Source organism: Camelus bactrianus, chromosome 8, assembly GCF_048773025.1.
Source record: "Camelus bactrianus isolate YW-2024 breed Bactrian camel chromosome 8, ASM4877302v1, whole genome shotgun sequence".
NCBI lineage: Eukaryota > Metazoa > Chordata > Mammalia > Artiodactyla > Camelidae > Camelus > Camelus bactrianus.
The window spans coordinates 70,662,549-70,689,316 of NC_133546.1; the positions used below are offsets into that span (position 1 = coordinate 70,662,549).

A 26,768-nucleotide genomic window follows, 5' to 3' on the forward strand; every position below is an offset into this window, starting at 1 on the left:
AGAGCATTTTTAATACAAGTAATACTTTAATGGAGCACAAATAACATTAGTAAAGAGTGGATGGACCTGGAGGCATTATCTTAGTGAAGTAAGTCGGACAGAGAAAGATGGATACTCTGTGTTTTCACTTACATGTGAAATCTAAAAAAAATACAACAAGCAAATGAATATAACCAAGCAGAAACAGACTCACAGATGCAGAGAACAAACTAGTGGTCACCAGTGGGGAGACAGAAGAGGGGAGGGACAAGATAGGGAAGGGAATTAAGAGGCACAAACTAATATGTAGAAACTGAGCTATAATGATGTAATGTACAGCATGAGGACTATAACCAACATTTTATAATAACTTTAAATGAAATATAATCCATAAAAAATAGCAAGTCACTATGTTACTGATACTAAAATAACATTATAAGTTACCTATACTTCAATTAAAAGAAGAGTGGATGGAGCATGACACTTAGAGATAAAACTTGAAAGTGTAAATCCATGTCAATTATATGTAAAGTGTTTGAAAAGACTTTGCCCCTTTAAGTGATTTTATTTCTCTCCTGATATCCTTTACTTGTCAAGTCCTTTCTTTAGTCTCATATGTGAGAAATCACCAGTGTGGAATGAATGGAGTTTTACTCCGCCTCCTGTTCATTTCCAATTCATTTCCCCAGAATAAGTACATGCTTAAATTTTAAAACCTTATCTTTTTCTTCTTTACCCTTAAAAGAAAGTTCTTCATGCATTTTTAAATTGAGGTTTTAATAATTGAGGGAAAAAAATAAAAGGCTTACGGTATGACTCCTGCCTATATTTTCCACATGGAATACAAGGTGCTTTCAAAAGAAGGTATGTTCTTCCTTTTCCCTCCCCGAGTCCTTCTGTCATTTGGGAGCCAGGATTTGAGTCAGATGCATCATGAAGCTAGTGAAGATACTGGTGCTGACCCTCTCCAAGGTCCCGACAAGAGCTCTAGCAGTGTGTTTGCATGGGTTTATGTTTTTAAGTCTTCTCAAGTAAGTTAGTGTAACTCCAAGATGAGCTACTCTATTTTCTCTCTCCATTCTGGAGTCCTCTGTCACATTCCTCCTTGGGTTGCATAATTTTGGAGCGGCCAGGGGCATTTAGGGGACCTAACTTACAGTACTTGAGCTGGGAATACGTTTAGTTTGGTTTTTATGAGCAGTATTTACAAGGTTCGCAGTCTCTTGTGGGTATAATTGGCTGGTTTCCAGCTGTCCTAGCGTGGGAACAGGTTTCAGGAACATCGGTACCCACTGTGCTGACCTACTTGGCGTCATGACAAGTCATTACAAGTCCAGTGGTCATAAAAAATATGACTGTATCACAAGAGCTCTGTGAACTTACTTAAGATTAATCAACACACAAGAAAACTTGAAATGGCCTGAAATGTATAAAGTATAAAAGAAACATAATGAGTATTTTCAAAAGCATGTTATTGTCTAAATGTGGGCTGTCTCACAGCAGAATGTGTGGCAAAGATGTGAGTGTGGAGAGAGTGTGTAAGATGTGAGCGACGATGCAGGCCTGAGGCAGGAGGAAGAAGTTCCATAGAAATGAGCATCGGGCAAGGGGGGTGGAAAGGGGAGGCAACACTCCAGAAGACAACGAAACGCCTGAGCTCAGGATAAGGGACTTCAAAGAGTTTTACTTCCTCTAAATGAGGGCCAGCAAAGAAGCCAGTTAGACTCGGACACTGCGGCTGCGCAGTAGAGAGAAGGTCCTGTGTTCACATAACCCAGTGCTCATTATCATGTACTTTTGGGCACTACCTCCTGCAATGTGGGCTCTTCTATGTGCATCATGGGTGAAAGCATCGTGGGTCCAAAGGAGCTGGGCATGTCTGAGCACTCAAGGGACGTGAGCCGTCAATCACAAGAACACCCCTAAGCCAGGATATGAGACAGGAGACAAAGGAGGGGCACCATTTTCCTCTCTTGGCTTGGCCCGCCTTCAATTCTCGAAGGTGTACCCTCATTAACTAACTTCTGCTCTGCTAAGTTTATACAATGCTTTCAGGCTCCCATTTGAATTCTTTTCTCAGGTAAGACAAAGAACCGAAGACATTTTCCACCTCCTTGCGGCAACAGAAGGAGGAAGGAAAGCCCCTGTGGAGTGTGTGACTGTGGGCTCTGCTCTGGGGTGCGAGGGAAATGCCCCTCAGACCCCTCAGCCGGAAGGAGGGGAGACAGGGTATTGACGGGGAATCTCTGTGCTTACGGGGGCCTTACATCAGCCGAGCTCCTCCAAGCCATACCGGCACCAGGGCAGAAAGCCCCAAAGCAGCAAAGCAGAGAGGGACCCTGGGGCGAACACTGGAAGCTATGCCCCATTGCTCACTAAAGCTGACACTGAAATCTGAAGTGAGTCTAAGAGATGTGATGGGGAAATGAAAAGCTTCTATAGGTAAGTATTTCACTTCCATTTTTCTGATGAAGGAATAGAAATTCAGTAAGGCTAGTTAGTTCCCAAAGATGGCATGATGAAGAGGTGGTAGGCAGATGAGTTCAATGTGCACTTTTCTGATAGTAAAGAACACTCATTCTCCATCGTGTCCAGTGCCTCCTTGGGGTCGGAGAACAACTAAGCCAGTGGTTCACATTCACTAACATGAGATTCCTGGCGTGGCTGATGGGAGCAGACGAAGCTAACCTGGTGGTTAAGGGCCGCGCTGCTATTTTTCTGGTGCTTGATGTGGGGGGGGTGCAGTGCCTTCTGGTGCTTGCTGAGGCCCTGGGGCCCCCAAACCCTCAGCCCTGAGGGATCTGCCTGCTCATCCCTCCCTGATGTGTATTTGCCCTGGCAGTGTTAACGCCATGGGAAATGGCTAAGCTCGCAAGAGCTCAGGCTGACTTTTCACAGCCCACGTCTTCTTATCAGAGTCATAAATTCCACTGCCTTGCTGTGTCACCTCACGTCTCCATCTTATTGGAGTCATAAATCCACTATCCTCCCATACGCCAAGGCCCCTTACCTCACTGATAGTCAATCAGAAATCTGTTCCCCTGTCCCTTTGTGACTGGAGCCCCTACCCCAACAGAAGACCCAGGCACCTCTCGCCTGGGTGGCCCACTGCTGCCTGCAGCAGCTACCTATTACACTTCTTCTTTGTTCTTAAACTTCCCCTGGCCTTTGGTAAATTCTTTCACCACCCACAACACCGGCCTGCCGTGTGTCCCCCAACAGGGAGGTGAATTGTGAGTCCCTCTTTGCTTGTAGAGAAGCACATTGGGCTTTATGAACACATCGCTGATTCATACAGACCCACTGGAAACCCTGGATTCAAATGTATGTAACCGAGCAGGACTCTATGGGGCCTTCTTGGGACAGACCCCTCCCCTATATCCTCTGCTTTCGCTCCTTTCTGAGGTACCCAGACAACTGTATCCAGTACATTTTTCCCGAGTTGTTTTATAGATGCTAAAACCCCCATCAAATGGAAGACTTAACTACTTGCTGACCGTGAGCACGTAGTCCTAGGCCTGCTGGAGTCTGAGGATTGATAATGTTAACTCCAATGACACTGCCCTGTTACCTCACCATCAACCAATCAGAGAACTGTGCATGAGCTGACACATACCCTGGGACACCCCTTCCCTCACCTGGCTTTTAAAAGTGCTTTGCTGAAACCCATCGGCAAGCTCAGTCTTATAAGCACTACCTGCCCGTTGTCCTTGCTTGGTGCGTTGTGATAAATGCTGCACTTTCTTTCACCACATCCCAGTGTTGGTAGATTTGCGTTTACTGCTTGTGGTGAGAGGACCTAAGTTTGACCCGGTAACAGGTATAATACAGGATATAAGATTCTGTTCTTAAATGTAGTCAGAATGTAGTTATGTCATGTGAGATAGCTCAAAGGCAGGAGGGGCAAATACTGTAATACAGATGACTCACAATATGGCTTTTTGTGTTCGATGGCAGCTATAGCCCAAAGGGGAATAAAATGAATGTTGTACTAACTACTTACTCCATGCCAGTCACCAGAGTAATGACTTTATACAAAGGTTTTGTAATTTAAGTAGTCAAATGAGACAATTACATGAGTAAATAAATCTGAGAAAAGTCCATGGCCCAGTGGCAACTGGGAGGCTAGTGACTATGGTGGATAATATTTAAGGTCTACCAGGACTTTGTCTGTCTCTACTTCCAGAACAAGGAGGACTACACTTTCCAAGATTGTGCTTGGTGATAAAATGGCAGCTGAAATGACGGGACCACTTCTGAAATGACTGCTCAGGGCTGCTGCTCAGTTCTCCAGCCTTCTCTTCCGCTGCTACCCAGGCTGTGGAAGATGTGCTAACTCACCAGGGCCGAGCAGTGGACCACTTGGAGAGCTAAGCCACCTCAAGGAGCAAGGCTTCCTTGGCGCAACCGGGCCTTTGCAAATGTAAGTGGTAAACACTTAGTTTGTTGAGCCAATGAGACTCCTGGTTGAGCCTGATACTGTGCACGTCATGGCCTAAACGGATGGGCTGAGGGGCAGGGTAACTCCTGAACCCAAGCCAATGTGACTTCCAAGGTCATATATGCTCTTTAAATGCAAAATGTGGTCTCCTGCTTCTAGGTCATTCTGTTTTTAAAATGTTTATCATATGTCTAGTTGCAAAAGTAATTTATGAACTGTGTGGACATTTTGCAAAAATATATAGGATGTACTCAGAAAGCAAAGAAAATTTTTTCATAGTCCTGGCGCAACGAAAACTTTGGTGAATATACTTCCAGTCTTACTTTCTATATGTGAATACATGTATGTTTTTACATTGTTGAACTATTACTAAAAGTAATACTACAGTAAAATTGCTGCTTTTTACATAAAATCATGACTAAGTTTTGTCCAGTGTTATTAGATGGTCTTTGCAACTTAGTTGCTGGAGGGTGTAAACCATTCCTCACCTTTGTCTCACTTTCTAACTCTCTTTTTTTCTGTTTTAGAGTGCACATTTCTTAGTCCCTTTTCATTGCAAAAAGAGAATATTTATTCTGTTACCCTGATCCAGAAGTTTAGTCCCATGTGATGAGAAACGTTTTCCCTGAATACCGTCTTGTACACCAACATGTCAGTTTCTCAGAAGGAGTCAAGCAGATATTTAAGTAAAATAGCAGTTGAGCGGTTAACGGTTGACTGAGCCGACCAACCGTTCACCTTACTGACAGTCCTATGAAAACGTAATTGTGGAGCCGGCTGGCCTCTCTAGAGTCATAAAACCCCCACCCCAGGGCTCCCTGTGTGCCTGGAGCCTGTTGACACCTTAACACCCACTCCCCACTGTAGGACCCTTTGCACACCTGCATTTCGCCAAACAAAACATTGCCCCGGGACGAAGCCAGGCTCACAATACCCTAGGTGGACAGGCCTCACATCCTGCCCTTATCAAAGTCGTAAATCCTGTTATGCAGAGTGTCTCTGACAGATCTTACACCAGTCAGGTACCTGTGCATTTCTTGATCATGCAGGCCCCTACTCTTTGTAGGCACAGCCCTCTCCCCCACCAGTGAAGCACCCTCCACTCCCGCCCTCCGGGCACACACAGGCACCTCTCTCTGTGTGGCCCTCTATTGTTCGTAGCAGCGTAGCTATTAAACTTTTCTTTCTTCTTAAACTATTCTTGGCCTCTGGTCAATTCTTTTACCAACCTGAGTCACTAACCCACCACTGCCTTGGACCCACAACAATAATCTTGTATTTTTTACCCCATAATTTCTCTCAAATCTTTATCTTTGTTGTCTAGTACTTTTATTTTTCTTGTATACCTGACATCTCTGAAAAAATATTATAGCATGAAAAATCATGTTATGATGATCAGAGGAGAAATGATTATAAGTCAAAATACCTAGAACTATGAACTTGCCAACCACAGAACCGACATATGTTACAGGAAAGAAGTTGTGATAATTTTAAATAAGAAAAAGATCACACTTTTATTGCATTTGATGAAAAAATTACCCCCAGAGAGAATGAATATTTTTATTTGATATGGCATTTAAAAAGACTGTGCTGCCCTAGCCTGGATTCTAGTATTATCAAAGTGGTATAGTGTTTCCTTTTGTTTTGTTTTTTCTCAATTTTCTGCCACTGACATAGATGCCATATTTTTCAGCTTTTTCTAGCGGCACTACTCAGTCAGGTCTGCAGAAGGCCGAAGTGGTGAAATCATGTGACTCTTGGCTAAGTACAATGGTTCACCAGTATCCCACCATCAAAAAAACTAACATATTCTACACTTCAAGGACACGTGTGTGGATTCGTAGGCTTGTGAAAGGAGCCATAGAGATAACTCCTTGGGCAGAAAGTTTTATATACATAACAACACATCTATAGGCAGCTGCCCTGCGAGTCCTCCCACATATCCAGCTAAATAGAGACACACTGACAAGAGGCTCATGGCAAGTGCCTCATCCTGTCACAGTTTTTCACGTGGAGGCCATGATAGTCAAGTGCTTCAGGGAAGTCAGATGTTCCTTGCAGGTGGGCACTAAGATTCTCCTGGGACACGGGGCAATTCAGCAGAATTCTGGGATAACAAGACAACAATAAAACACCAGCAGCAATCGCCATCTATGTTGCAGTTACCAGGTGACAGCCACCTACATTAGGAACTTTGGAGATGATTAGATCTAACAAGCCTGCGGAATGGGCATGTTCAGATTATAAATGAAGGAACTAAAACAGAGAGGTTAAGTAATTTGTACCATGTCATACAAGTAAGATGTGAAGGAGATAATTCCCAAAGACCACGCTCTTAGCCATTTTGTTACATCGTCTCTTTGTCCCAGCGAACCACCGAGATCACCCTGTCATGGATTAGTTGCATGACACTGAGCAAGAAAGTTAACATTCCTCAACTTCTTCTCTGAATAACTAATGTCCTGCCTTCATCAGGGAGTTATTGTGAATATCAGAAGGAGTTAACAAATGTCAAAGTGCTCTGTCAACCTGAAATTCCATATAAATTTGAACTATTTTGTAGTCACCATTGTTGGTCATAGTAATTGTTTTCATAATTGGAAACATCCAGCAGTTCCTCTCATGTGAAGAATGAGTCTAAGACCTGGGATTCAGAGTGTGGTCCACAGAGCTGCGGTTTCAGCATCTCCCGGGAATTTTATAGAAATGCAGAATTTTACGCGTCAACCCACACTGACTGAATTAGAGTCTTCATTTTTACAAGACGTTCAGAAATTCTTAAAATCTGCTTACATTAAGAATCACTCCTACATTGAGTTTAAGAAGCCCTGAAAATAGAGGTTAGATTAAGGGTATTTTTCCTTTTAGAAGGTTTAGAGATTTTAGATGGCAATACAGGTGGCAGACTGGGACACCTACAAATGGTTGAATCAACCTCCTCCAGTATTCTCCAGATCACTGAGATGTCCCCACATGGGCGGATTAGAATATAAGGTCTGAGTACACCTGCCTGTCCCAGGCAGTTTCTTACTAGCCCAAGTCGTACCGCAAGTCATAATGGGCTCATCCTACGAGCCCTGTTACAGCAATGTCGACAGCCCTGACCACCTATCATCAGGTCCTGGGGTAAGTGGCGTGTGCTTGTTGGCACGATTTCCTGGTGATATTCTTATTTTTTGTTATTAGTCCTTGCTTTCTGGTGTGTTTTATTTTATGTGTGGTATCAGTTTTCTTTTACTGGAGGAGAAATGATATCCTGCACACTTCTGAGGAGTCTGGTAGATGTTGGGAGTTGATGTGGGTTACATGCATCAGGGTTTCAAAATCTAAAAGGGGGTTATAAGAAAGAAGAGACCACTGATGTGACATCTTTGGATGGACATAAGGAACATCTCAGGAAGCTTTTAGAATTCTAACAAAGAATAAAGGAATAAAGAGAGTAATGATTCTCTTTATAAGGCAGGAAAGGGAGTTAAATGAAAGAAATGTGCATAGAAGAATAAAAACAGTCAGTTTCAGAAATGGACTTGTTGAAGTTTGACTTTGGGAAAGAAATAAAGGAAATTGGCAGTAATAATTATCTGAAATTATTTCCTTAAAGCAATTTTAACTGAAACCCAAGCTGGGAAATCCTAAGGACAATTTGAGGAAAGAGACAGGATTTTTAAAAACAAAAGTATAACACAGAATCTGAATACAACAAAACTGGAAGCTAGTAAATGAGTTCCAAAGTCATGATACAAATTTCTCGGGAGAGGAAAAAAGTATGAAACAGAAAATTCTCTAAGTGTGTACTGCCTCGCCAGAATTTAAGAGGAGCCAAGGTGTAGGGTGGTTGGAAGGACCTCATCAAATCACACAACTGTTAGAATCACTGGATGAGAATTCAGGATTTCTAACACATTCAAGTATTCTTTCCAACAATGTAGTGAAATGGGTTTCATAGGAAAACATTTATCAGACAGATTAAATCATGAAGAAATTATGATGCTAATTAGAATATAAAAGTATCCCTAAATTGCTTTCACTTTGAATGGTCTGAGATCCACTAAGTTCTGCAGGTTAATTCTAGGACGACAGAGTTAATATTCCTGAAAACACCAGCCCGCACGATGGGAGGGCTTCATAGTTTGGATAGAAATGGAATCAGATTTATAGGTAAAGGATTTTAAGGAACTACATGGTATTTGTAAAAATGATTTGTACAATGAAGGTAAAGGCTTGTAACATTTTATAAACGACCCTACTACATATACTTGAAGTAGACAGCCTCATGTGAATATGAAACCACAATCTAACTTGGGGGAGAGCATGAAATTGTTCGTTCGAGTTGCATGCGTCACAGCAAGCAAGCAAATGGCAACAACAAAATAATATATTAAGGAAAGAAAGTAAAGAACACATTAAATGTAATTATTGCATTTTTGAATTTCTTGTAACATGCAAGTGGATTTATAATGGAAATAAAGATTATAACAGCAGGCACTTCTCTTTCTGTACCTTTATCACTTTCATCAAGAAGACTGTTGCTTTGAGACATTTCTGTCCCTCTGCTGCTGCCTCTCCTCCAGCTGGGCTGGTACCTCCCCTCCGGTCGGAGCAGCTGGGCAGCCCACAAGTTCAAGATGCTCAGCATTATTAAACGGTGTGCTCAGTTTCATTTCTCCAATGATTTTTACAATTTGATTACAAAAAATTTAAGGGCTATTTCTGAGTAAAAAGTGGCAAGAGTATGAGCTCATTAAGGTATTAATGCCCCTTTAAAGTGTGAGAAGGAAGGATAGGGAAGCGGACAGGAATCTGTGTGGGACAGAGGATAAAACTAGGTTATGAAGAAAAAAGAAGGTGATGACAAATTTGAAAGTCCATCATATCAGTCATTTTGGGTAGTTTCTCTCTATAGATAACTGAGAGAGACACGTGGGCTCTGAAAAGGTTACGTGGAAGAAATGTAAGAGACGCTTTAAAAATTACGGTTGCATTTGCCTTGTTTCCAGTTTTGTGATTAGATTTTAGTGCTCTTAGGCATCAGGTATATCATGCTGTTCCCATAATTTTCTATCTTGATCCCTCAATTTCTAGTACCTTAGGGGGCTTCACAGTCAATTACAGGGATGTCTCTGGTCTTGAAGCTTTTAACCTAGCTTTTAGTGCTGGGGTCAAGGATATTATTTTGTAGAATTGCAATCAAATGACATTTCCAGTTATCACCGTATTCTAAGATTGTCATATCTTTCTAGGATTTTGGAAAAGGATTTGATTTTGCATCTAGAGATTCACTTTTCTGAGTCACCTGAAAATGAAAACTAGTGACATTTTCACAGTATTTTTTACTGAAAAATTTCAGAGCATTTTCATGGCAGTCATTAAGGTTTACAGGGCCATCTGTGTAAGGAGAAAGAAAATTTCTTTGAAATGGAAAATGAAAATAGATTAATAGGACAAAAATAGACAATAAAAACCTATGGAGGTGAGGAAAATCACAATGGTTTAAAAAATAATTACATGCCATGTAGAAAGAAACAAATTATATAAACCAAAATGTGATTACTGAAGCCTTTTCTTACCTCTCAATGTGCTTAAGATGTCATGTGATTTATAATATGCTGTGACTAACACGTCATCACCGTCATAATTACTGCGTGCCTGACACAGAATCCAGCTTTACATCAATTACTAGTTATTATCATACGCTCCCAACCATCTTGGTGCATCAAGAATTTGGGGATTGGGGTTATATTACTATCACCTTTCAAGATGAGGAAACTGAGACACTGAGATAAGCTTCTTATCCAAAGTCGCTCGTGAAAAGTAATAAAAGAGGATTTGAACTTAGAAGGGTGGGTGCCTGTGATAATATACTTAATCATAATTTTTTGACCACATGATAAGAGTTAGTTTTTCATACAGGCAGAGGAAGCAGCACTGGATGTATCTGAGGGACACTTGGGAGGCCCCAAGCCCAGTAGGAAGATCTTCCCTATTAAGTTCCAGTTGCCTGAGGAGTCAATGTTAGATGTTTTCATCGGAATGAAAACAAAGAATTTTTGTCATTACAAAATACAGAATGTGATATAAACAGGTAATTAACAAAAGAGGAAATCTAAATGGATAATTAACAGATGAGTAGATTTTTTTTAACTTCACAAGTTATCATGGAAATGCCAGTGAAAACAACTATGAAGTACTTTTTTCACATCCTTTAGTTGGCAAAAATTAAGTCTCACTCAACCCCTGGAGACACGGCAGCTCTCATCTGTCACAGGTCAGAACGCGGACCACTGTGAAAGCAAACTGGAGTTGTGAACCCAGCAATTTTACTTTTAGTTACTGACTCTACAGAAACCACACATGTGCACAAGGAGACATTTACTAAATTAAAAAAAATTTGCAACATTGGTTGTACAAAAAATAATGACAACAGGAAAATATATAAATGAATGAAAATGAAAGAATAAGAGCTATATGAGTCAAAATGGATCAATGAAAAAATAGCTTATTTATACAGTGTTTGAAAATTTCCAAAATGATACTTCTTATTGTTTGGCTTAACAATTTATAAAATAATAGTAAAGACTAATTTAATGATAATGGCTACCTCCAGGAAAGGCATTTCAAACGTGGTCTTACTAGAGGTTTAAATTGTGTCTTTAATGTTAAATTTAACATATATTTTAAAGTAAATATGGAAAAATGTGAAGATTTGTTAAGAATTTGTTACTTGATATTCATTATCTTCTAAGCTTTGTTTATATGAATAAGATATTTCACAAGAAACATAACATATGCTCATTAGGTAATGGAAATCACAAAAAAAATGACATCTCATTACTTAAGGATAACTCTTTAAGCACAGTTTAAAAAATTCAGTATATTTTCTTACAGTCATAGGACTAATTTACAGCTGACAGTGTACCACACATACAATTTTGCGTTCCCATAGAGAGATGCCGTGATGATTTGTTTTTCCCCAGCCTCTGTTAAAATGCTAATATTTTGTCCATGAAAACACATTAAAATATTATTGAACATCACACTCCAGGGCAGCTTATGATAAGTGACTGCTTTCCCATCACAGCTGTCTAATTGGAGGTCCTAAGGCAATCAGAGCTGGCGGGCACAGTTCCACGAGGGGGCGGGGAAGTTTGCTGTGCCTCCTGGAGAGTGGCTGGGGCGGACGGCGGGTCAGCAGGGCCTTTGGGTAGCTGCTGAGGAGAATGGGCTTGTGCATGCCTTATGGAGAGAGACTCAGTCTGCCAGGATAAAATTAATCTGCTTGACATTTAGCCTAGGGCCAGCCCTGGAGAGGATAATGAGTAAATACACCAGATTTAATGTTATGTTGTATCTGATGTGCAATTTGAAGCGATATGAGAAACACTGACCAGGACATAAAGGATTTAAGCATTTCTACCCAGCAAAGACTTTTATTTGGGGTAAACGTTCTGGGTGTGACTGATTGAAGTGGGAGCACCGTAGCCATGGGTGTGTTTGTAAAAGAGCTCCCTGGTTTTGAGCACAGGCTCCTGAATCCAACTCTTCTTTTAGAAAAAGTTGGAAGGTCAAATTCATGAGGTAATCTAAGGGGTCAAGAAAAAGGCTGAATCCCAGCGTTGGTATGAACACATGGAAGTAGAGACTTTTTTTTGGTGCATCCTAACTACCCCTAGGAAGGGTATGGTGCAGACTCTGTGGGTTATCTCCTTTCTGTGTGAAGGAAGGAAGAATGAAAACGCCAGCCAGGTCTGCGATTAGGGTGAGGCAAGTGAGACAGGTAAGGGCCGGGTCTCATCTTGTCCTTATTTAAAACTGCGATATTTTCTTTGTCATGGACTTATATGTTAATTTTGATTTTTAAGATATGTCTTATATTGGTAACTGAGTTTTTTGGTGCCCCATTAAATTTTGTGCGAGGTGAGTGCCTCACTAGCTACATCCTAGTCCCTTCAGGATAAAACAGATTGATAGTGGAACTAAATATGGGGCTCAGAAAACACCTTTACCGTGGATGATGTCACAGGCTCAGTGTGTTACCCCAGAGGGGAAGGGAAAAGACCCAGTTCTTGTCATGCCCAAAAGATAAGAATTCAGGCGGGAGACGGAGCGTCGTGTAGCAAAAGATTTTAAAGGATTTACTAGCAAAGGGAAAGTACTTCTCCAAGAGTGGGAGGTGGGCTGATCCAAGGGCAGGTAGCAGTGGTCTTTGTTTGCCCCTCTCTCTTAGACCCTCATTAAGCGGTGGTCTCTTGATTGACGGCTCTTGCCATTGGAGCGCTTAGTCATGCTCGTCCCTTTTGCACACGTCCTTACCCGTGATGCACACAGAAAGACCCACTGGGGGGCCAAAACCACATGTCTGGCCGTCAGGTTCTAACTGGTTTCTTGCTGGTGCTCATTTAAAAGTAAGGCCCCTTTATGCTGGACGCGGGCATAACACCATCTTCCGGACCATCGTCCCTCTCCTCCACCTATCTACGCAGTGCCCCCGCTTACCTAACTACCTAACAAATATGTATGTATATTTGAGAGAATGTTATATATACTTGCTGAATCGTACTCACCCCATTTCTCTAAGTCTCGGAGGATTTACTAGTTAATGTAAAGAATTATTTTTGCTAAATTCTTACAAGTTTTTGTGACCTTCACCTAATCTTTTTGACTCTCACTTTACTTACCTATTAAAAGGAGATAATCATTCCTACTTCACAAATTATTTAATGGCTTAAAAATTATACATAAAGAATCTAATACCCTGTCACACGTTTAGTTATGATAAATATTTGTTTTTGTCGTTATTAAAAGTAAAAAAGGAGTAAGTAAGGCTTCATGCTTATCCCCCCCAGATAACACATTTTAATCCACATTTAAAACTGATGGTGAGAACTGATATCTCAGTAGAGATTTCCGTTACATAATTTCACCATGTATCAAAACAGATTTGCCCAGGTATCGTTATGGCTTGACCACACACACACACACACACACACACACGCACAGAGCTGTTGCTCAGATGTTACCTTCTGAGTGTAGTCCACTCCGACTACCCTATTAAAATTGCTATCCCCTCCCTCTGTCCCATCTGAAAGCCCCATGTTCATGACTCTGTATGGCACCAATTAGCTTTTAGTGTCATATTTAACTTATTTACAAAATTGTTTTCCCCCTACTAATGTGCACTCTATAATGCACGTATTTTTGTCTGTCTTCTTCACTAGTTTATTCCAAAACTGGTTAGAGTGGTAGGCACAGGTGCTTAATAAATTTTTTTTTTCTGAATAATTGAAATAGATTAACGATGGCACTCAAATTTCTCATTTTTTCCCATGGAGAATAGATATTTTTGATTAGGCAGACTGATGTCGGTGGCTGAGAAGAAACCCTAAGAAGAAAAATAAGTTCTTAAAAAAAAAACCTAGTTATCAGGTAGCTGACTAAATGCCTGAGCAGTTATCTGGAGGGTGCTGAGCTGAGTCTGCACAGAACTAAGGAGCTGATCCCTCTCTCCCTCCCTCTTTCTGAATTGAACCATCTGTACAAGGACATCTCTCTGCCTGAGTACTTTTCTGTCACTAATTCAGTGTCGCATGTCTTCGCATCTTACACCTGAACAACGGTTGCTGTCCTCAATTAATCTTTTATCTCCTGACTCACCCCTTTGCCCCTGTTTAATTTACTCACTCATGTATTCAGGTCGCCCAGCAAACAGCAATAATTAGTCTTTTTTGAGGACCTTAATACCCGCTTGTTAATCACGAACAAAGTACTCTGGCTTCTGGGGAGTTCTGCATGACAGAGCTTGAAAAAGGGACTGTGTGCACAGGGTAAATTCATTAATTCATTCAGTCTTTCAGTCTATTCACTGAACATTTCGTGAACACCTACTTTGTGCAAACACAGCATTGGGTGTTGTGGATGTAATGATGAACAAAAATTGACCTTTGTGTAGTTGGATTTAAAATTACAGCTATGTTGCAAAATGTAGTAGTTAAATATCAACCGACTCTTTATTTCCCATTTGAGCAATTCCTTCTTACACTATGGCTCATTAGTCTGCATCACAGAACGTCTGCATCCCCAGGAAATAATGCCCTGAGGGACGAGAGCCCTAATGTGAGACTGTCATCAGAGGCTTCCTTTTGTTCACACTAATAACTTTTTTCTTGGTATTAAGCCATTTAACCCTAACTAAAAGAAATGATGTAGGTACTCTTATTACTTGAGTTTTAAAATGATAAAACTGCAGTGTACACTGAGGTGGGTCACCTGCTCAAGTTCCCAGAGCTGTTACGTGGGGCTCCTGACCCAGGGGTCTGACACCTCCTGTTGTCTGTTTTTGTGCCCAAATGAAAAATAATTGAGGAATTTTACTAATCCTTGTCCATTTGACAATGGCAACCTCTAGTGAAGAAAGCAACTTTAAAAACAGATTCGGATGATAACTCACAGAGAAAAAAATGTGACAATGAGTGTGTATATGTCCATGAATGAAAAATTGTGCTGAACACTGGAATTTGACACAGCATTGTAAAATGATTATAAATCAATATAAAATGTTAAAAAAAAAAAACAGATTCAGACTCTTACTTTCGAACGACTTTGGGGGTGAGAACAATCATTTTAAATTGAGGAGCCCCTAAGAAATTCCTAAGCACAGCCATTAGATTCCTATAGTACACACGCTATTATTTTCCTGAAAAAAATTGGGCCACTGCATTCAATTACATGAAATGCCCAGGTTAGTGTATTCATTCCCATGAACTGAGTGCATCATTTTTCTAAAGAAATTATATTGACTTCTACTGAACACCAAATAGTTTTTAATATTTAGCAAGTGAAAGCATTCCAGGGATATAGAGGATAAATGCATTTCCTCCTTACTCTCTGTGTATAGATGTGGCTTCTTCTGTAGCAGAATGACTGCTTATCCAAGATAGAGTGAAAACCAACTTTTTTTTTTTAAACTATTATACTGTCTGCCTGACTTGGGGCCCTCTGCTGGATTCATTGAACTAGTTTGAATCTAAACTTACTTTTTATCTTTTCAATGCAGGCATTTTCTGCTTTAATGTGTTTTTGCCTTTCTGGTCATGGAATGTTTTAGAATGAAGAACAGAATATGTGCAGCTATTTGATAGAACACACTTTTGACAAGGAGATGTGTGTACCTGCCAGATAGCCCACGTATATACTGGCTGATGAAAGGATTCTGAGTAACGTGTTCACTCCAGGCGTCCACTCCTACTCTTTGGCAGTTGCGTTCTTTGGGAACAACGCTGGCTCTTGTGAATGACGCCAGGGCTGCCGTTCCATCTCCAAGGTGGTGCATGCTAACTCCCAGCCTCTAGGTGTCCTGGGGAATAACGTTCTACAGGTCTTGGAGAATATGATTTCCCTCATTTCATTAAAAAATATCCACAAATGAGAGGCTCATTAATAAATGTACTGTTGCTTTCATGAAGCAGCATAAAACAGACAACTCAAAGTATCAGTTTTATATCCACACGCCTCCATCCTTCTTCAGAAGAACTGCAGAAAATGCAGTGCTAGTATTTTTAAATGAAAAAGTTCTCAGATGATATGAAGAAACACATGTCACTCTACGGGAAGCTTGTGTACCACTGGGTATCATGACCTATGAATATACATAAATAACAGCTATTTAAGGCTTTGATTGGCCACATCTAATCAAGAACTGTTGTTAACTGAGAATAAGCATTTAGAGTTTGCCCAAAGGGAAGCAAATATTTGTCAGCTGTCAGTAGGCTGCTGCTGTAATGGAGGTAATAAACCGCTTAAGTTCTCCCACAAAACAACACAAACGGTATATCTTGGGGGTAATGTCTTAGTGATTACATTGAATGCAAGGTGATTTTTTAAGACATGGTTATTTCTCTTGGGAAACAATTTCTTTGAACGACTAAAGAAAGCATATTTTAGGTTATTTTTGAAAGAGGGTTAAAGGCCCTTGTGCTTTTGAATACCAGCAAACAAAGGGGGATAATGTGAATTTCTGAAAGAGAATAATGTTCGTATCCTTTAAAATACAAAATGGAAAATTATTACAAGAACCTTTTATTATGAAATGATTTAAAAGTGGAATTATATAAAGACCTATGTGAGGGTCTGTTCTTTCTAACCTAAGAAAGGACACAGATGATCTGTACATGCAGGTGGAGAGTAGGCGGGTGTATAACACTTTCATTCAAGGATTTCTCCATTTACTGGAATTTCTAAATCCAATCTCAGAAAGACAATTTCTAATCTGTCTCTGGGTGAACATTACTTTGCTCTATTTTACTTTTTTTTTTTTTTTTAGCTTTTGCTTGTTTGTTAAATCAAACAGATTGTTGGTTTGTGGCAGTTTCCAAAAAGTGTTAACAAGGAAGCTTTCTGCAGAGAACTTAAACCGTAGTCCCTCTGGCTCTACCAACATGTAGATTCGAGCCCTATAAAGAAGGAAAAGGAAGTGCGCTTTTGTTAACCCCAGTCCCCTTCACCCAAATAAGAGGATGCATGAAGAATTAGCCAGAAGCAGACATTACTTTGAGATCCCTCTGGAGATTCATGGATTTCACATTGCCCTGTACTCAGGACATGAGAGCCTCTCATTTACAAAATATATCACAATTGCAGTTGTACATTTACTTCTGTGATTATTTGATTAATTTCAACCATCCCCACTAGGAAGGCTGTGTGAACACCAGAACCACATCTTCTCCTGTTCACCCCTTTTCCTCGTATCTTCAGCTCGGCCAGAGAGGAATGAGTGATTTTGTAACTCAGGAGAGACCAGGACCCTTAGTCCCTTTCTGCTCCTTTGCCGGGGGTCCCTGGGGAGCGCCAGGGCTCTGGGCTGGTGCCCCTGCCCCTTAGGTGGACTCCAGGGACGTTACTGACATTGTGCCTCTCCTGACATCACACTGGGAAAGCTAAGGCCGCTGCTCATAGATTGAGAGTCAGAACTCGGATTCCTCTCAACACCATTTAGAGGCAGGACAGTCCAGAGTCTCGAGTGTAATTTACTCTTCATTTTCCACGGCCCTCTCCTTCCTCCCAGTTAATTCAGAGAAACTGTGGCGAGGCTATGCCGGAGGAACAGCGGCATGCCAACGTGTGTAAACACGTGATTCATTAGAATGTATCGTAATAAGGATGAGTAATGCTATTAAAATTGTTAAGTATATGTTAATTGCCTGTAATATTCATCATTGCCTCAACATTTTGGTATGTTCAGTCTTCACAATTTACGGCTCATACCTAATGTGAACTCATGAATTCGCTCACTCACAGGACGTTCACTGAGTGCTGATCTGGGCTGAGCACTGTGCCTGCTCCTGGACACAGACAGAGTGAAAAAGGTTTAGACATAGGAGGAAAAAGTGTTCTCACAGAGACAAAAAACTTATCAGCCTGAACAAAGTTTTCTAGCAGAGAAAACAAACAAACAAAGAACAAGAGTTAGGGGGAATATTTCATAATATTCTGTATTATCAGGGTTTGTTTTTTTTTTGATCTTCAAAAAGTTACAAAAATTATCAGCTCTTATTTTAGTCATTTTATTCAGGTTGGCTTTATTACTGTATTTAACTTTAAAAAAAAAGCTAATTCACCCATTTTTTTTTCTTACCCTAAAATTTTGCAGAAAGCAAATCTAGGCTAAAATAAAAAATGAGTATTCTTTGTAATGTTCTGATATTTTCTTACACCCAAAAGAAACAAAGTCACCATAACCTGCACATTAACTTGTTTCTTTATCTGTCTCTTAGGTATGCCCACCTCTCAGTTTTATCACAGTAGGTAACCATCTAATTGCAGGATAGGTCTCCTGAGCCGCTGCGCCAGGACCAGGGCGGAGCCGGCGTGGGCAGAGGTCTGGCAAAGCATCAACAGAACCAAAGCAAAGATGGTGCTTCTGCCCTTTTGTCCAAGTTTGGGGTGAGTTACAAACATTAATTGGGAAACAGAGCATGGTGCTTATAGTAACTGACTCTAACTTGCTTGTTTCTCTGTAAAGGTAGCCTGTTAATAGTAACGTATCTTAAAATCTCAGTCAGACAATGATCTGCCTTAATTTAGTGACATATATCCTGGATACAATAATCTGTTATTTCGTTTTGACTCACAACGTCATAAAATTTTTGCTAAAGTTGTAGCATCACAGTTTATAAATGACAGAGAGCTTCATTTGGATTCCCCACCATATGCACACAAATAGGTTACTTCATAATTTTCTAAAATTTTATGAGCAGTAGGTGTCCTGTTGGCTGATCCAAAGGACTCTGATAGGAGAAGTGAGAAAGATTTCATTTAGGTCGTCTAAATCTTCCCGTACTTTCAGTTAATGGTTATGTAAATTTTATAGCAAGTGAGGATTCTAAATAAGAAAGTCACAGTGTAAGGAATAATTACCATATATTTATTTAGTTGCTTCTGGTATGTAAAATAGTGCTTATGATATAAAAGTAAATTTTACAGCAATGTGGAGAATGATGGACTTTTTGTGTTTTGAGCAGTCAATGTCAGACAATAAGGATTGTGATGGTGATGATGGATTATTGACATTTAGGCTCATGACAGTAAAGCGATATGAAGATGAACTTTACATGACACAAATCTGACAATGCCAATACTTAGAATAGCACCATCATCTGGGTTTCTTCTAAATTTAATGATGGGCTAATTTATGGGAGACAGGTATACAATTTGAGACTCTTTAAGTCCCAAAGTTTTAAGATTAGACCTTTCAATTTCATGCAAATTCAGGGCAGGTGGAAGAAAAGATACAAACCCTGACTTGAATCTGACTGAAAGGAAAGTAATGCACAAGATCCAAAGAGTATGGGCATGGAAAAATTTACATATGTAAATATATGTATCATTTATATATACACAATATATAATATATAAATACACACACATACATATACATGCACCCACACATATGCATACACATGCACACACACACACACAGAAAATGATATAACATGATATAACAGAAAATTGTATTAAGAAAATGAAATGACAGGTAACAACCTGAGAGAAAACATTTATAAATCTTACATCTGATAAAGAACTTATATCCAGAAAATATAAAAAAACACAATAATAAGCCAAATAATCCAAATTTTAAAAAAGAGGGAAATATTTGAATAGACATTACAACAAAGAAGATTTATGAGTGGTTGCTAAGTACATGAAAAGATGCTCAACATCATCTGTCACTAGAAAAATGCAAACTAAAACCCTAATAAGGTATCACTTTGTTAGAGTGGCTATAATTCAAACCAGACAGTAACAAGTGTGAGTGAGAATGTGAGACATGGAGGGACTCATACATTGCTTATAGGAATGCAAAATGGTTTAGCCACTTTGGAAAACAGTTTGGCAGATTCTCAAATAGTTACGTGTAAGTTTACCAGATAAGCCAGAGTTTCTACTCCTAGGTACATACTCAAGTTGACATAAAAACATGTCCACATAACAACCTGTACAGCATTATTCATAATAGCTTAACCTGGAAACTGCCACCTAAATGTCCACCAATCAGTAAATGGATAACTAAATGTGTCATATCCATGCACAGAATACTATTCGGTAATAAAAAGGAATAGAATATGGAAATTAAATGCTAAAAAGCATTATGCTATGGGAAAGAAGCCAGAGGCAAAAGTCCACATGTTGTATAATTCCATTTTATGAAATATCAAGAAAAGGAAAATTTATAGACAAAGAAGTAGACTAGTGGTGACCTCGGACTGGAGGCTAAGAATGGGGACTGAATGCAAATGAGTACAAAGGGACTTTTGGTGTGATGGATATGTTCTAAAATCAGATTTTGGTGATGATTGTGCAACTCTGGATATTTACTTAAAATGAGTGAAATTTATGGTATGTCAATTAAACCTCAATAATGCTCTTAAATTATATTTTTAGATGCTAATTACCATGAAAGTTTTAAAATAGAATCAGCAAGATAAAATATACTTCAGATAATATGAAAAAATTCAACATTTATAGAATTTCTGAAAGGAATTCTTAAAAGATTTTGAATCCACAAAGAGTTGTCTAAAATTTATGTTGGTGTCTTGTACTAGCTGTTACTCTCCGTAGATTTGCAAGCTCCCTGAGAGTAGCTGTCAGCCTTCTTGGTCATTAGTTTATTCCTGTCTCAGGGGGCAGTACTGAATACATATTTGATAAGTGAATGAATGAGATAGTCCTCATCTAGGTGGTCAACCTCTAGAAGAGAAATTTCCCATCCAGTCAGCTGGGGGTTTACAATCAGGCACGTGGATACTGATAAGAATAAAATAGGAGGTTGTAGAGAGCCTGTTCCCTAAATGGAGACACATGAGGACCAGGTCAGCTCACCCCGAGAGGGATTAGCAACCAAATCTAATAGAAAACAGTTGACATACTCAAACTGGATGGTTGGAGGACATTTTTTTTCCAAAAATTGTTTTGTAATGATTATTGATTGTTAAAAACTCATGCTCAGGATATAAGAGAATTGTAGGGATGGAGCCAAAACTGAAGGGCTGGAAAATGGGAGGAGCTTCAGGAGAAAGACATGAGGTATGAGATGAAGGAAGGGTTCCTGGAACCCAGTGGAGAGAATGGTAGGCAGATGGCCGCCTGTAGAGGAGCAGGGACCACTGGTCAAGATCTCAGCTGGCAGTGACCTCTCATGGAGAAGCAAGAAGACAAATACCCTGACTGCATCCTTCTCCATCTTGCTGATGTGCATCTGGGGCTCCTCATGGTCCAACCCACACAAAAGTCTGGGGCGACAGGAGCCCGTCAAAGTGTTCCATTGATTCAGCTTCTTCTACAGAATCATGTTGGAAAGTGGATGCTGGGACGCAAATGGAAGACTTCCAGCCAAGAGTGAGCCTTGGACCACTGGCCTGACTGTCAGGAGGAAGGAACTGAGAAGTAATGCCGAGGCTGAGAATCAATACCGGTTATCTAAATTCCTAGTTTGGACAAATAAGCAGCCCTGTGAATGCAGACAGACGAGGTTTTCATACCATTTGCCTTAGTCTGGAATCCTTCGGGACGGCAGGGCTGGGCTTTCAGAAGGCAAATAATGGGTCACAGTGGAGGAGCCGGGAAAGATAAAAAGAAACGAATGTTGATCTTGTCTGCACCGAACCTCATTAGATTTGCGTCTCTAAATTGTGCCACTCTCCAAAAACGCAAAACCATTTACTGCTTTTTCCTACAGTTAAAATAAATAGTCACTAAGAGAAAATAACAGATCTTTATTCAGGAGGCTTAGGGTACCAAGAAACAGGGGCTCCAGACGTGATGTGCGTCCCGAGCACACTGCTTCTGGTTAGATGAATGTATTTGTTTCTTAGGGCTTCCCTACGAATTACCACAAATGGATGCCTTCAAACAACAGAAATTTATTCTCTCACAGCTCTGGAAGCTAGAAGTGTGCAATCAAGCGTGGGCAAGACCATGCTCCCTGTGAAGGCTCCCAGGGAGGGTCCTTGCACACGTCTCAGCTCTGGGGAGTGCTGGTCATCCTTGCTGTTCCCAGGACCGTGGCCGCCTCACTCAACTTGGGCCTCATCTGCATGTGGCTGTCCCCCATCTGACTCCACATCTCTCCTTCCTTCTACAGGCACCAGTCACGGGATTCAGGACACACCCTAACCCAGCCCGGCTTCATCTTTACTTTACATCTGCAGACCCCTTGAATCTAAACCATGGTCACATGGGTACCAGGGATAAAGACTTCAACAAATTTGGGGGGATAGACTGTGCAACCCATAACAACTGATGACAATAATAATAAAAATAATAAAGATGACTTCATTCCTATGAAGCATTTCAAATACTACTTTCATATTCATAATGCCCCTTTTCCTCTCATCTTTGTCTCATTCATTCATTCAAATCTCTAAACTGAGAGGCAGGCAGGCGAGCAAACATGGGTGGGCATAAAGGTAACATCTTACTTTCTGCGGCCGCAGTTTTCATTTGATCATCTTATATCTCTGGTCTTTATTACCTCTTCTTCTGCTTAATATGTAGCCTGTTGACTGAATTTATTCCTTTACAGGCTTAAAATGGCAGGATAGCCTTTCAGCTACTGTGTACAAAGGAAATTTCCTTTTTAATGGTGGATTTAAAATTAAACATTATTTTTGATACTATTAGTTTACTGAATTAGTTAAACTTCAAGTAATAATTTCAATAGTATCAATTTACACCCTTGACCATGTCTCTGAATTTACACACACACACATATTATATTATATATATATATACATAAATGAATAAAGTAAATAAATTGAATATAAAGGCAGTGAACATCTTATATAGCTTAAGGATGTATGGTCTCTTAAAACATTATGATTTAGAACAATGCCTGGGTAGTCAACGTATAATGTTGTATCTAATAATGTAATTTCTGGCCCAATTTGAAGTTCTTTAGGTTACCTGTTTCACTCCAAAACTATTTCTTGAATGAGTGTATAGATACATTTCAATTGATTGTTGTATCTCCGCTTTGTTGTTAAGAAATTTAAAGCTGGAATGTGCTTACTTTTAAAGTATCAGTGAGAAATAAGTAGGCATAGCAACATTTCAAAAGGAAAGAAATCCTTTGAAAATATAATTTTGATTAATGATCATTGTTACATCAGTTAGGATCCTTCACTGCAAATAACATAATTCCCAGCTCAAACTGACCTCACTGATAGCAAGAATTTATTGTCTCAGGTAACTAAAAATCTTCATAGATAGAAAAGGTTTCAGAGGGTTTTCATCAGGGTCTGGGATTTATTTCTTGGCTATTTTTCAGCACTTTCCTTTTCTGTGAGCTGGCTTTTTCCTAGGACTCACTTCTTCAGCTCAGACAAGAAGGTGCTGACCACTCTGGCCTACACAATTCATCCTTCGGGTCCAGAGAGCCAGGCTGTCACCTTGACAATGTTCTCATCAAGGGGTCTGAGGCTCACACTGATTGGGGTGACTGTGGTCACAGGCTGGCTGTGAGCTGTTCCTCCTGGCAGGGGAAGGAAATGTGCGGACTGCTTTGGATGAATCAAGGACCACCCCTGATCAGCGCTAAGGGGTGGGTACCTGAATGAAAATTAGAATAAATCTTAAGAAGAGGGTCAGCAGGATGATCAATAAGTGTCCATAGCAAATGCCCACAATCTTTTCCAGTAGTGTTTCTTGACCCTCTTTTTGGTGTGAGTGTCTCCCTAGAAAAATGCATATAACCAAACTTCTATACCATGTTTTTTCCTTCTCTATTTTTTTTTTTAATTATTGTGTAAGAACACCACTTTAGATCTACCCTTTTCACAAATTTTCAGGCACGCAACCCAGTACTGCTAAGTATAGGTAGGTACAATGTCAAACATAGAGTGGATCTCTAAGACTTACTCATCTTATGAAACTAAAACTTTATATTCATTCACCAGCAACTCCTCAGCACCCCCGCCCCCCTCACAGCTCTGGGCAACCACCATTCAGCTCTTTGTTTATATGAGTTTGACGATTTTAGACACTTCATATCAGTGAGATCAGTGTTGGTGGGACTGTAAATTAGTGCAGCCAGTGTGGAAAACTAAATGGATGTTTCTCAGAATACTAAAAATAGAACTACCCAATGATTCAGCAATTTCACTTCATCCCAGTGTTACTCACAGTAGCCAAGATACAGAGACAGCCTACATGTTCATCGATGGATAGATAAAGAAAATGTACATTATAACCTAACCCTAACTTTCTGTCCTTAGCTGTACCCGCATATTCCAGGCTTGAAGTCCGCTTGGGGCATGGACATGGCCCTGGGCAGTGGTGGCAGTTGGTCACACTCACTAAAGCCAATGACTACGTTCACTGATTTCATAGGTCATTGCTGGTGAGTAGGTAAAGGCCCCCAAGTGACCGGCGATCTTGATAAACAGACCTGGCAATGATCCTTCACATTAGAGGATCTGTCCTGCTGGCAGGACAGTCTCTGTGACAGGCTGCACTGAATGATGTCCTCCTTGTAAATGGTGAGCCACCAGCGAGGATTACTGATGTGGAGAGTTGATGAGGTTGTTTCTGTACATGTATTTTTATGTACAGAACTTTGAAAAAAAGAAGCTGTATATATTTTTAAGAAAATGCAAAGAAATAAACCATAAAGTTCCAGGACTTTGAGGGGCAGCTTTTCAGGAACCTGGTAAAACTGAAGAACCCAGAATGGGACTTCCCACCATTGATCCATTTCTGCTGGAGCCTGGATCCCCAGAACACACGGAAGAGCATTTCACCTGCAAGGAGGCAAATGCGGGCTCCTTGGCCAGCCTCTGTCAGGGGCATTTTCAGGTGTACAGCAAAACAGAATATTATTCAGCCTTAAAAAGAAAAAAAGAGGAATCCTGCCATATACACCAGCATAGATGAACCTGGAGGATATTATGCTAAGTGAGATAAGCCAGTCACTGAAGGACAAAATTGGATGATTCTACTGGATGATTGGGTGAGGTATCTAAAATAGTCAAACTCATCTATTTTGTTTATACTTTTTATTAAGTTTGCATGTATTTGGATGAAATCCCTGTGTCCTGAAGGCAGGAGTCTGATTTCTCTAACTGAAATGAAAAAAATTTCTCTCTCTGATGGTAATTTTTAATATCTTAAAACGCAGATGTGTTTTTCTTATCCACATTTTTGATGAATTTCTAAGCTTATGCTAGAAGTAGAATGTGAATTTAGAGGAATATATGCATTTCATTGTTGAATACATATTTTTCTTAACTATCAAATTTATATTACTGTGGGGAATCTTATTATGGAAATTCTAAATTTGCAAAATGAAATATTAAAATTGATTATTATTGAAGATCTTTATTAAGCATTTTTCACCTAAAGTTCTAAAATTAAAAACGTTTAAATTACATTTGTAGGAAAATCATTGTATTCATAGGTAAAGGCTTACCCTAGACTTAAATGTTAGAACCATCTTCATGATGAGCTCATTCATTCTGTGCAATAATTTAAGTTAGTGTAGAAAATGCAAAATTTTGAAGACAAGGAGACTTATTTGTCTGATAGGACATATGTTTAACAAATCTCATCATTACACTAGTAAAAGATATTTGTCTTCTATTAACTGTCTTCTCTTATTATAGAGATACTATCTTATTAGAATGAATACAGTAATTTATTCTAATATCACAAAGCCTATTTTGACCATTTTTATTTTTTTGAAAACAATTAAACTGTTTAGGAAAAGATAAAAACATCTAGTGAATAGGTAAGTCATATAATCATGAGTCAGGACACCCTCATGTTGAGTTTTAATTTTTTTTTTTTTTCTGAAACTAGGGGACTAAAGATGGTTGCCTATGCAAGGTTGCTAGAAACTTAAAATAAAAATATTGCTCAGAAGGTACTGAGGGTGTCCAGATGTCTTGCACTGAATATTTACTGCTTCTCGTCTTTACATTTAAGAAATACATTGAGAAAATATAGCACATTTAAATCAGTTATTTTATGGTAAGTTGACTCATGGATAAATATTTCCTCGTTCTTTAGGCTTGATTTTATAGCTGATTCTTTGGATATCCCAGCATAAATGTAACTCACTCAATATTTCTATGCCTGTTTTTGATGTTACAAATTAATGTTAATTTATTCAACAGATAAATATTTGTTTAGTAACTACTGGCCTAACCCAGCTTCTTCAGAAAGCAGAGCCTGAGATAAAGGCTAGCGTGTTGCTGTTTTTTCAGGGGTTGCAATCCCAGGGAGCAGAAATGAGGGCAGAGATGTCCTGAGGCAGGAATGGAGAGCAAACCTAGGCAGGGATCATACCTCATCCAGCCAGCACTCAGTGTCAAGGACATATTATTGCTTAATTTCATACAACTACCTTCTGAAAGGTCAAATGCATAATTACTCCTTTGAAAGTTTTAACAGGGGAACATTTATTTACTGCCTTCTGTCTCTTCGTGGTGAGGCTGTGCCGGTGCCCGCATCTCTGGGCTGTGCATGCACTATGCACAGGATGCTGAGGCTTGCGGTGTTTCCATCTCCAAGGGAAGCCCTGGGACAGGAGGTTGAGAGGGATACAGACAAGAGGCAAGGAGTGGTCATGATGAGCCCTGTGGGGTGTCCCATGCAGGCTTGGTCCCCTAAGTGAAACTGGACAAAACGGGGACCAAACCCCAGAGACTAGATCCCCAGAGGAGCTACAATGAAGAGGACTTAATTGAGTACATGAGAGTTGTCTGAGATGCACACTGTGTATTCCAGATACCAGGGACAGATCAGGGAACAAGACAGAGACTGTGCACTTGGAGATCCAGCGTGGGCAGATGGACCATAA

The 26,768-nt window shown here is 39.9% G+C and overlaps 1 protein-coding gene and 1 long non-coding RNA gene across 2 annotated transcripts in view; one reads left to right on the forward strand and one right to left on the reverse strand.

The window, feature by feature from the left end:
* The window catches only part of EYS (eyes shut homolog), a 1,185,464-nt gene that overhangs the window by 253,557 nt on the left and 905,139 nt on the right, over window positions 1–26,768 (reverse strand). The gene's annotated exons all lie outside the window — the stretch shown is intronic.
* On the forward strand, window positions 1,643–11,185 carry LOC141578389 (uncharacterized). Its single transcript, XR_012508767.1, has 3 exons — window positions 1,643–2,421; window positions 4,166–4,402; window positions 6,114–11,185. It is a non-coding gene; the product is annotated as an uncharacterized LOC141578389 (long non-coding RNA).